The sequence below is a fragment of the Schistocerca nitens genome, chromosome 4 (genome assembly GCF_023898315.1).
Source record: "Schistocerca nitens isolate TAMUIC-IGC-003100 chromosome 4, iqSchNite1.1, whole genome shotgun sequence".
NCBI classification, from domain to species: domain Eukaryota; kingdom Metazoa; phylum Arthropoda; class Insecta; order Orthoptera; family Acrididae; genus Schistocerca; species Schistocerca nitens.
This window is the reverse complement of record NC_064617.1, coordinates 312374075-312382971: the sequence shown is the minus strand read 5'-3', so window position 1 is coordinate 312382971 and position 8897 is coordinate 312374075. Positions and strand designations below refer to the sequence as shown.

General features: G+C 44.6%; 1 non-coding gene across 1 annotated transcript; it reads left to right on the top strand.

The window, feature by feature from the left end:
- The first annotated feature begins 1825 nt into the window (after nt 1-1825).
- Nucleotides 1826-1899, top strand: Trnas-cga (transfer RNA serine (anticodon CGA)). The gene has a single exon. It is a non-coding gene; the product is annotated as a tRNA-Ser (tRNA).
- The last annotated feature ends 6998 nt before the right edge of the window (nt 1900-8897 follow it).

The following is an 8897-nucleotide window of genomic DNA, read 5'->3' as shown; positions in this document are numbered from 1 at the left end:
GTAAAATGCAGATACTAATAGTCGCTATAGTCAATTCTGTAAAACTGTATGAAAACAGCAGACAATATTAACCACCGCCAATGATTGCACTGCTAATTACTACTTCTTTTCTGCAGCCTTGGGCCCGTTCTTTAGCTCTCTCACAATAGGGAAGTTAACTTAGAAGGACCGGAATGTCATAAACCTGTTCAGCTCTGAAAGCCACCCTGGTTGGTTGGTTGGTTTTGGGGAAGGAGACCAGACAGCGTGGTCATCGGTCTCATCGGATTAGGGAAGGATGGGGAAGGAAGGCGGCCGTGCCCTTTCAGAGGAACCATCCCGGCATTTGCCTGGAGTGATTTAGGAAAATCACGGAAAACCTAAATCAGGATGGCCGGACGCGGGATTGAACCGTCGTCCTCCCGAATGCGAGTCCAGTGTCTAACCACTGCGCCACCTCGCTCGGTGAAAGCCACCCTTGAGCAGGTACAGAACAGAGAAGTTGCACTGCCCGTTTGCGCACAGCAAGCACATAGGAAGGTGGTCTGCATTTCATAAGAACCGCATTGTGGAAGGCGCTAGAAGGAATCCTTTCTGGCGAAATAAGATCTGAAAGCCAGGTGAAAAACTCAGAGCTTGAGTCCATGGAGCTGTGGGTGCACCATGCAGAAATGTTTCTTTAAATCCGATTAAAATAGCCTGTGACTGGCTCACAGTAATTATTTTGGTAGAACATTCATTTTCCCATGATTTTCTGTGTGCAAGACCTATGGTTGGCTGGGCTTGGATATATGTCATATGAGTGGGAGAGATACTATGACTGCTTTCCTGCACCACACCATTGTTGGTTAACCATGACAAAATCTGCAAGAATAGGTATTTGTTAAACTTGTATATAAAATTACTAGTGAACCCACCATTGCTTGACAATTTCTAAATATGTATGGGAATTGGATGTACATCCTAATCCCCTTCTCCCCCTCCCTCTCTGTCCATCTTCTCGCACCCTTCTCTTTGTCCATCTCCTCTTACTTCCCCTCTCTCTGTCACCTCCTCTCCTCTCTCTCTCTCTCTGTTTATATTCTCCTCCCCCTATCTCTCTTCACCTCCTCATTCTACCTCTCTCTTTCCATCTCCTCCTTCCCCATTTCTGTATGCATTTCCTCCACCATTTCTGTTCATCTTCTCTTCCCGTTCCCTCTGACCTTGAGCCCTGTTTATTGTTATTGCCAACTAATCTTTGTTTTGGAACTGAAGTCGCTTAAAGTGGATGAGTAAATCAATTGGGTTCATTGGTGTACGTGGCATGACAGACCTCTCCTACTTCCAGAAAGAGATTTTCACTCTGCAGCGGAGTGTGCGCTGATATGAAACTTCCTGGCAGATTAAAACTGTGTGCCCGACCGAGACTCGAACTCGGGACCTTTGCCTTTCGCGGGCAAGTGCTCTACCAACTGAGCTACCGAAGCACGACTCACGCCCGGTCCTCACAGCTTTACTTCTGCCAATATCTCGTCTCCTACTGTGAGCACCAGGCGTGAGTCGTGCTTCGGTAGCTCAGTTGGTAGAGCACATGCCCGCGAAAGGCAAAGGTCCCGAGTTCGAGTCTCGGTCGGGCACACAGTTTTAATCTGCCAGGAAGTTTCATATCAGCGCACACTCCGCTGCAGAGTGAAAATCTCATTCTGGAAACATCCCCCAGGCTGTGGCTAAGCCATGTCTCCGCAGTATCCTTTCTTTCAGGAGTGCTAGTTCTGCAAGGTTCGCAGGAGAGCTTCTGTAAAGTTTGGAAGGTAGGAGACGAGATACTGGCAGAAGTAAAGCTGTGAGGACCGGGCGTGAATCGTGCTCGGTAGCTCAGTTGGTAGAGCACTTGCCCGCGAAAGGCAAAGGTCCCGAGTTCGAGTCTCGGTCGAGCACACAGTTTTAATCTGCCAGGAAGTTTCACCTCTCCTACTGTTGGATATGTGAGGATAGTGGCTTCATTGATAGTATTTTACATAATTTTAGTCTGCAAATGGGTAGAATTACGAAGTTTCAGACAATCTAGGTCCCACAGTGGCATTCTGATGATAAGGCGATAAGCCGTAAACATAATTTTCCTGTTTTCTGTGAAAACCGAAAATTAGGAAGAAAACAAAACAGCACGTGGCTAAGTACACAATTTTTGTTTAAAACAGTGTATAAGAAGAAAAATTTTGTCTAATGGTTTAAATTTCCCACTGTTGTAGTTTGAAACTAACTGCAAGAAAGAAAGCGATTTATTTCAAACAGCATTCTAAACAACGGGTACAGTCTTGCAATCACTGATAACCTGGATGACGAACAAACATCGGTAGTTGTGGGAAGAGGTCTCCAGTCCCGCTGTTTTCGAGGTCCTAATTTGTGGGGAACCTTTTCATGATATGGCTAAGCTTTTTAATAACCTGGATTTGCGTGTTGTATTCATTAGTTGCAATAAAATACAGCAGAATTACATTCACAATGAACACCTCCACGGAGATACGTATGCAGGGTCAGGCATAAACCAACTAGAGTTTAGAGATTGTGAAATGTAATATGTAGGCCAGGCTGACAGAGTCTAAGATGGGGTTCAGTGAACATGTGTTAACTACTAAACGCCAGGTTAAACAGAATTCTGCGTTTGCTGAGCAAGTCAAGCAGGTACCAGTCTCCCACACTAGAAAACTTAAGAATAATACATCTTGCTTACATGGGGAAAAGGCTGAACCTGCTCGAGGAGCTAGAAAATATTAAATGTCCCTATGCTGATAAGGACAAGTTTCTATACGATCAGCTGATTGGCAGAAATCAAAATATATTATGATACAGTGCTACCAGAGATTAGAATGGTGTTGAAATGATACTTTTACTCTGGTGTGCTCAAGTTAACGTACGATAGTTTTCGAAATTTTTCCGACATCTTCTAGTATCATGGTGGTTTTATTTTCTTTTAACTGGGCCCACCATCCATTTTATGCGGTTTTATGATGAATGTGTTCCATATCCAGTTACTTTTGTTTCCATTTTCCACTTTATGTGGCTTTACGATAGATGAATTACATCTCCAGCTACTTTTCCGTAAATTTCTATTACATTTAGTTTATTTCATCTGTGTAGTCGTACAAGATAGGACCATGGCCCCTTCCTCTTGTTGTTTCTAATATTGTGTTTTCTTGTTTTATAAACAATCTGCTGATGCTGTGAAAGGGCAAACGCGTTATTGATATAAAATAACTTTGCAAACAAGACTGTTTTTATTCTGAAATAAGTTTCCTTCTGTGCTTATATGAGTCCATTAATACAGTGTATCCGTGTGAGGTGTGATACCTGTACTTGCATGTTCAATTGGTCCACCACCAGTAATTTTCGTTCAATAAACAAGATGTTATCCAGTCTTCGACACTGTTTCTCTTAGATCTACATGATCTTATGGGAAGCATTCCTTCGCTGTAGATCACCGGGATCGGACTTGTAGCATCTTAGGGGTACGCTAAATAGCTCAATCGACACCTCACACATGGCAAAAAATATGTTGACACAAATTTGCAACAATTTACGATTATTTACTAGGAGAAACTTTAAAAATACTTAAAGTATGTTCAGTGTTCGCCTTAGCTCTGGTCTACTTCTGATTCCAGTGAACGATAACTACGTTCATTTGTACAATGTCCAGTCTGTTCCTTCTTGGCAGCGACTATCGACACGGTCGTGATGTTGTCTTGGGATAATGTTGATTCTGCTGATACTGCCGCTGATACTGAGTGGAGCCGTACGTCGCCATATAATGGCGTTTGGCGGAAGGATGTCTGCTTAGAAACTAAGTGCAAGACGTAAGACAGAACCATCTGTAGATCGCCTCTGGCTGATTAGTCAGCGTAGATAGCTGTTATGCAGCGTACCTGGGTTCGATTCCTGGTGCTGCCAAGGATTAGTCCTTGGCGGGAGGACTAGTCCAGGGTGCACTCACCCTCGTGATGCGAGTCCAAGAGCTGCCAGAACCAGTACAAAAAGAAAGAAAGAGACAGTGGGTTAAACCTCCCGGCGATATCGGGAGCACAAGCTCGGATTGTGTCAAGGATGGAGAAGAAATGGGCCGTGCCCTTTCAAAGGAACCATTCCGGCATTTACCTGGAGCGATATAGGGAAATTATGGAAACCCTAAATCTGGATGGCCAGATGCGGGTTTGAACAGCCGTCTTCCCGAATGCAATGTGCTGACCAAATTCCCCAGCATGCGGCATCTGCATGACCCCGCAAGGCAGAAAATGACACGGCGGTCGGTTGACGTCCCTCGGTCCTTCACGGCTTGGCGAGAAGCTCCTTTAGAAGCATCTATAACTGTTAACAACGTCCCACTGTGGTGCAGAGGAGATCGAGGAAGACGATTTCATGTGTTCTATCAAGCTAGGAAACAGCCTTAAATTGGCCACAAATGCCACTATGCGAGGTTTCCAATACCTTGTCGCCATTTTACACCACTGGCATAAGGTCATTTACTTTTCTCGCAAAAACCGTCTCGTACGTTAAACGTACCTTGTTCGTGCACTTAAAAATTTTGAAATTAACGTTTCTATAAATTTTACTTCAGCATTTTGTGAATTTTAACAGCGTAACATTAACAGTTAAATCGCTTTGGTTTTCTGGCATTCTTACGACGAAACTACGTTGCTTGTAAGGATTAAATTTAGATCGAATTGCAAATGTAATTAGTTTTTTATAAAAACGTTTACAAAAGTCAGTTTTTCTTTCATTAACCTCACAGGAAAGCATAAAATCCTAACGTTAACGAAATAAATAATTCCAAATTCTAATCGATTAAGCTGGTGGCGTAAGAGGGTAAGAGGATATTCAAAATTTCGCACGGCGTGCATGCGCTGCAGCTGAGGTGGTTTTTTTGGTCATTTTTAGGTAGTTCCACATCCTGATAGACCACAAGAGTCTATATGAGTGTGGTTCGTTGTAAACAGTTGTCGTTGGCGTCCTGTATAAGAACTACTCCGAAGATCTCTATCGTGCGTGAATTACATCAGATTAGCATTCTCCCAATAAATCTGAGTGTGATATTTGCTTATCCGAATGACGTGTTTGTTGAACGTTATGTCACTCCAGTCGACACGTAAGCAGAAGACATGGCGAGTTCATGTGTTTTCTCGCTAAATGTGCAGTTGCTATTGCACAGCACTAAGGTCGTATCAGTAGAACATTCGGAAGACAGTGTTTATTTCCAGAGGGGGAACATATTTCTTCTGGCAGCTACAGACGTAGCTCACAGAAAGTGGAAATTAATCTCCAGGAAAATAAGATTTCTAGCATTGGGTACAAAAAAAGAGAAGCGGGAGGTAAACGTCCCCTCCCACGCACGTGCTCCCAAGACGTCAGCGGAAAAAAATAAAACCACGGCCGCGAAAAGAACCCGACGCTATTAAGCGGAACGGTTGAATGCAAAACGTAGACACGGAAACTGTTTTGAGCAACAAAGCTTTGTGCGTGCGCGGTGTAATAGGAACGCGCGGGGAAGGGGAAAAGGGGAGGGAGAGAGAGAGAACTCAATTTCTGCGCAGATCAAACAGACGGGCGGAACGGCTGCCGGTGGGGCGTGGCTGCTGTGTGGACGGCTACGTCTACGGTTGCGCCGCGGACGCACGCCCGTTGCCGCGGCAACAGCAGCTACGACGGCGGCAGAAGCACCCGCGGCCACGCGCCACTGCCGGCAGGCGACGCGCTTAATTAAGCCGAGGCCAGAGCTGCTCAGCCCAGCTCAGCACCGCAGCGCGGCGTGGCGCGTGCGCACCACCACCACCACCACCACCACGGCCACCCTGCCTGCCCGCCCGAGGCGCCACCTAAGGAGATGAACGCCCATCCGCTGCCAGCCGTATGCCAACCGGGGCCGTTACTACACGCTGAACACACCGTGCTGTTCTTTACCCCGCTACGTGCACCGTTCATAAAGCATGGCAAGGTAAATGTCCGTAAGAAATGCTGTGCACGAAGCGTACAATAAATTCCAGAGTAATATATTGGCGAAAATCTGTGTGGATTGGGGCTGTTGTAGCATCCGTATTAGTTCGCATACAATACAAAGATTAAAATCTACAACTCAGTATGAAATTCAGGATGATACCGTGATGATATTCAAAATTTCTATATCTACATCTACATACATACTCCGCAATCTACCATACGGTGCGTGGCGGACGGTACCTCTTACCACAACTGGCTTCTTCTCTCCGAAACAGAACGAGGGAAAAATTACTGCCTATATGCCTCTGTACGAGCCTTAATCTCTCTTATCTTATCTTTGTGGTCTTTCCGAGAAATGTAAGTTGGTGGCAGTAAAATTGTACTGTAGTCAGCCTCAAATGCTGGTTCTCTAAATTTCCTCAATAGCGATTCACGAAAAGAATGCCTCCTTTCCTCTAGGTCTAGAGACTCCCACCCGAGTTCCTGGCGCATTTCCGTAACACTCGCGTGATGATCAAACCTACCAGTAACAAATCTAGCAGCCCTCTTCTGAATTGCTTCTATGTCCTCCCTCAATCCGACCAGATAGGGATCTCAAACGCTCGAGCATTACTCAAGAACAGGCCGTATTAGTGTTTTATAAGCGGTCTCCTTTACAGATGAACCACATCTTCCCAAAATTCTACCAATGAACCGAAGACGACTATCCGCCTTCCCCACAACTGCCATTACATGCTTGTCCCACTTCATATCGCTCTGCAATGTTACGCCCAAATATTTAATCGACGTGACTGTGTCAAGCGCTACACTACTAATGGAGTATTCAAACATTACAGCATTCTTTTTCCTATTCATCTGCATTAATTTACATTTATCTATATTTGGAGTTAGCTGCCATTCTTTACATCAATCACAAATCCTGTCCAAGTCATCTGGTATCCTCCTACAGTCACTCAACGACGACACCTTCCCGTACACCACAGCATCATCAGCAAACAGCCGCACATTGCTATCCACCCTATTCAGAAGATCATTTATGTAGATAGAAAACAACAGCGGACCTACCACTCTTCCCTGGGGCACTCCAGATGATACCCTCAGCTCCGATGAACACTCACCTTCGAGGACAACGTACTGGGTTCTATTACTTAAGAAGTCTTCGAGCCACTCGAATATTTGGGAACCAATCCCATATGCTCGTACCTTAGCTAGGAGTCTGCAGTGGGGCACCGAGTCAAACGCTTTCCGTAAGTCAAGGAATATGGCATCCGTCTGATACCCTTCATCCATGGTTCGCAAGATATCATGTGAAAAACCGGCGGGTTGCGTTTCGCAGGAGCGATGCTTTCTAAAGCCGTGCTGATGCATGGACAGCAACTTCTCTGTCTCAAGGAAATTCATTATATTCGAACTGAGAATATGTTCGAGAATCCTGCAAGAAACCGATGTTAAAGACATTGGTCTGTAATTTTGAGGATACGTCCTTCTACCCTTCTTATATATAGGCGTCACCTGCGCTTTTTTCCAGTCGCTCGGGACTTTACGTTGGGCAAGAGATTTGCGATAAATGTAAGCTAAGTAAGGAGCCAATGCAGTAGAGTACTCTCTGTAAAACCGAACTGGAATCCCATCAGGACCAGGCGATTTATTTATTTTCAACCCGGGATGTTGAATAGTGCATGTCGTGCTCTTGTTTAACGCGCACCTGAACTGTCGAATGCGAAAGGTGTAACCGTAAGCGCCAGAGACGGCATACTGTCGCTGACTTGTATCATTATTCTTAGTTTTTGTATAACTGCTGAGTGTAATAACGCCAAGGAGCGACTCAGGCGTTAATCTTATATTAAAGTAGACGCGTTCTACACTGAAGTATTTCTAGCTAATTGTCATGCACCTTCTTAGGCAAATAAGACAAATTTCATGTTTGAAGTTAAATGTGAATGAAAGTGTGATCTCAAATGCATGGAGAGTGTTGCTGAATAATTGTATGAAATTAAGATGGGTCTTCAGAATTAATTTTTTATTTAGTAAGAAGCGTTATGACTGAGTGACTGTTACGCTATAGGCTGGGGTTGCACATAATTCGGTTGCGTGGAAGAATCTGCAATTTCTACACGCTCTTAATACACCTCTTGTCGTAACTGCACAACTTAGCTACCCGGTGCCTCCAGAATTAATTTTCCGGCACGGTAGCTCATCGTGATTGGTCAGAGGGCTGGCTGCTCTCTGTAATAAGAAAAATAATAATAAATAAAAATAATACTGAGCGGAAGGATCTACGATGAACTAGAGCGTGTGTCTGGTGACGTACGCCCCGACCAAATGCAGTCACAAAAAAGAAGTAGCGTCTTAGATTAATAATAAAAAAACGGTCTCGGTCTAGGTTCAAAACCCGCCCCCCCCCCTAAATTTTGAAAATAAAGTCATCAGCAATGGCGGCCGAATATTTCCGGCATAAAAAGCAACCATTATTTAGCCAACGATCTTATCAAAAAGGGCAGGGAAGCACATAGAGGTCACGGCCCTCTTTTGCCCTTAGAGTGGGAAACTGCCTGTAAAGACGGAAGGATCAGCTGTAATCAATGGCATCAGGACGCAGGAACATTGTAAACCACTGCACTAAGGACACATAATGTGTATCCATATGACATGTCATCTGTAAATGAAAAAGTTCAAAAAAAAATGGTTCAAATGGCTCTGAGCACTATGGGACTCAACTGCTGAGGTCATTAGTCCCCGAGAACTTAGAACTAGTTAAACCTAACTAACCTAAGGACATCACAAACATCCATGCCCGAGGCAGGATTCGAACCTGCGACCGTAGCGAATTGAAAAAGTGTCATGATGATCTCTCCACCGGCAAAAGATTTCAGACTAGTTCCCCATTCGGATCTCTGGGAATGGGCTGCCAAACAGAAGGTGACCAGGAGAAAAAAATTGAATAACCAACG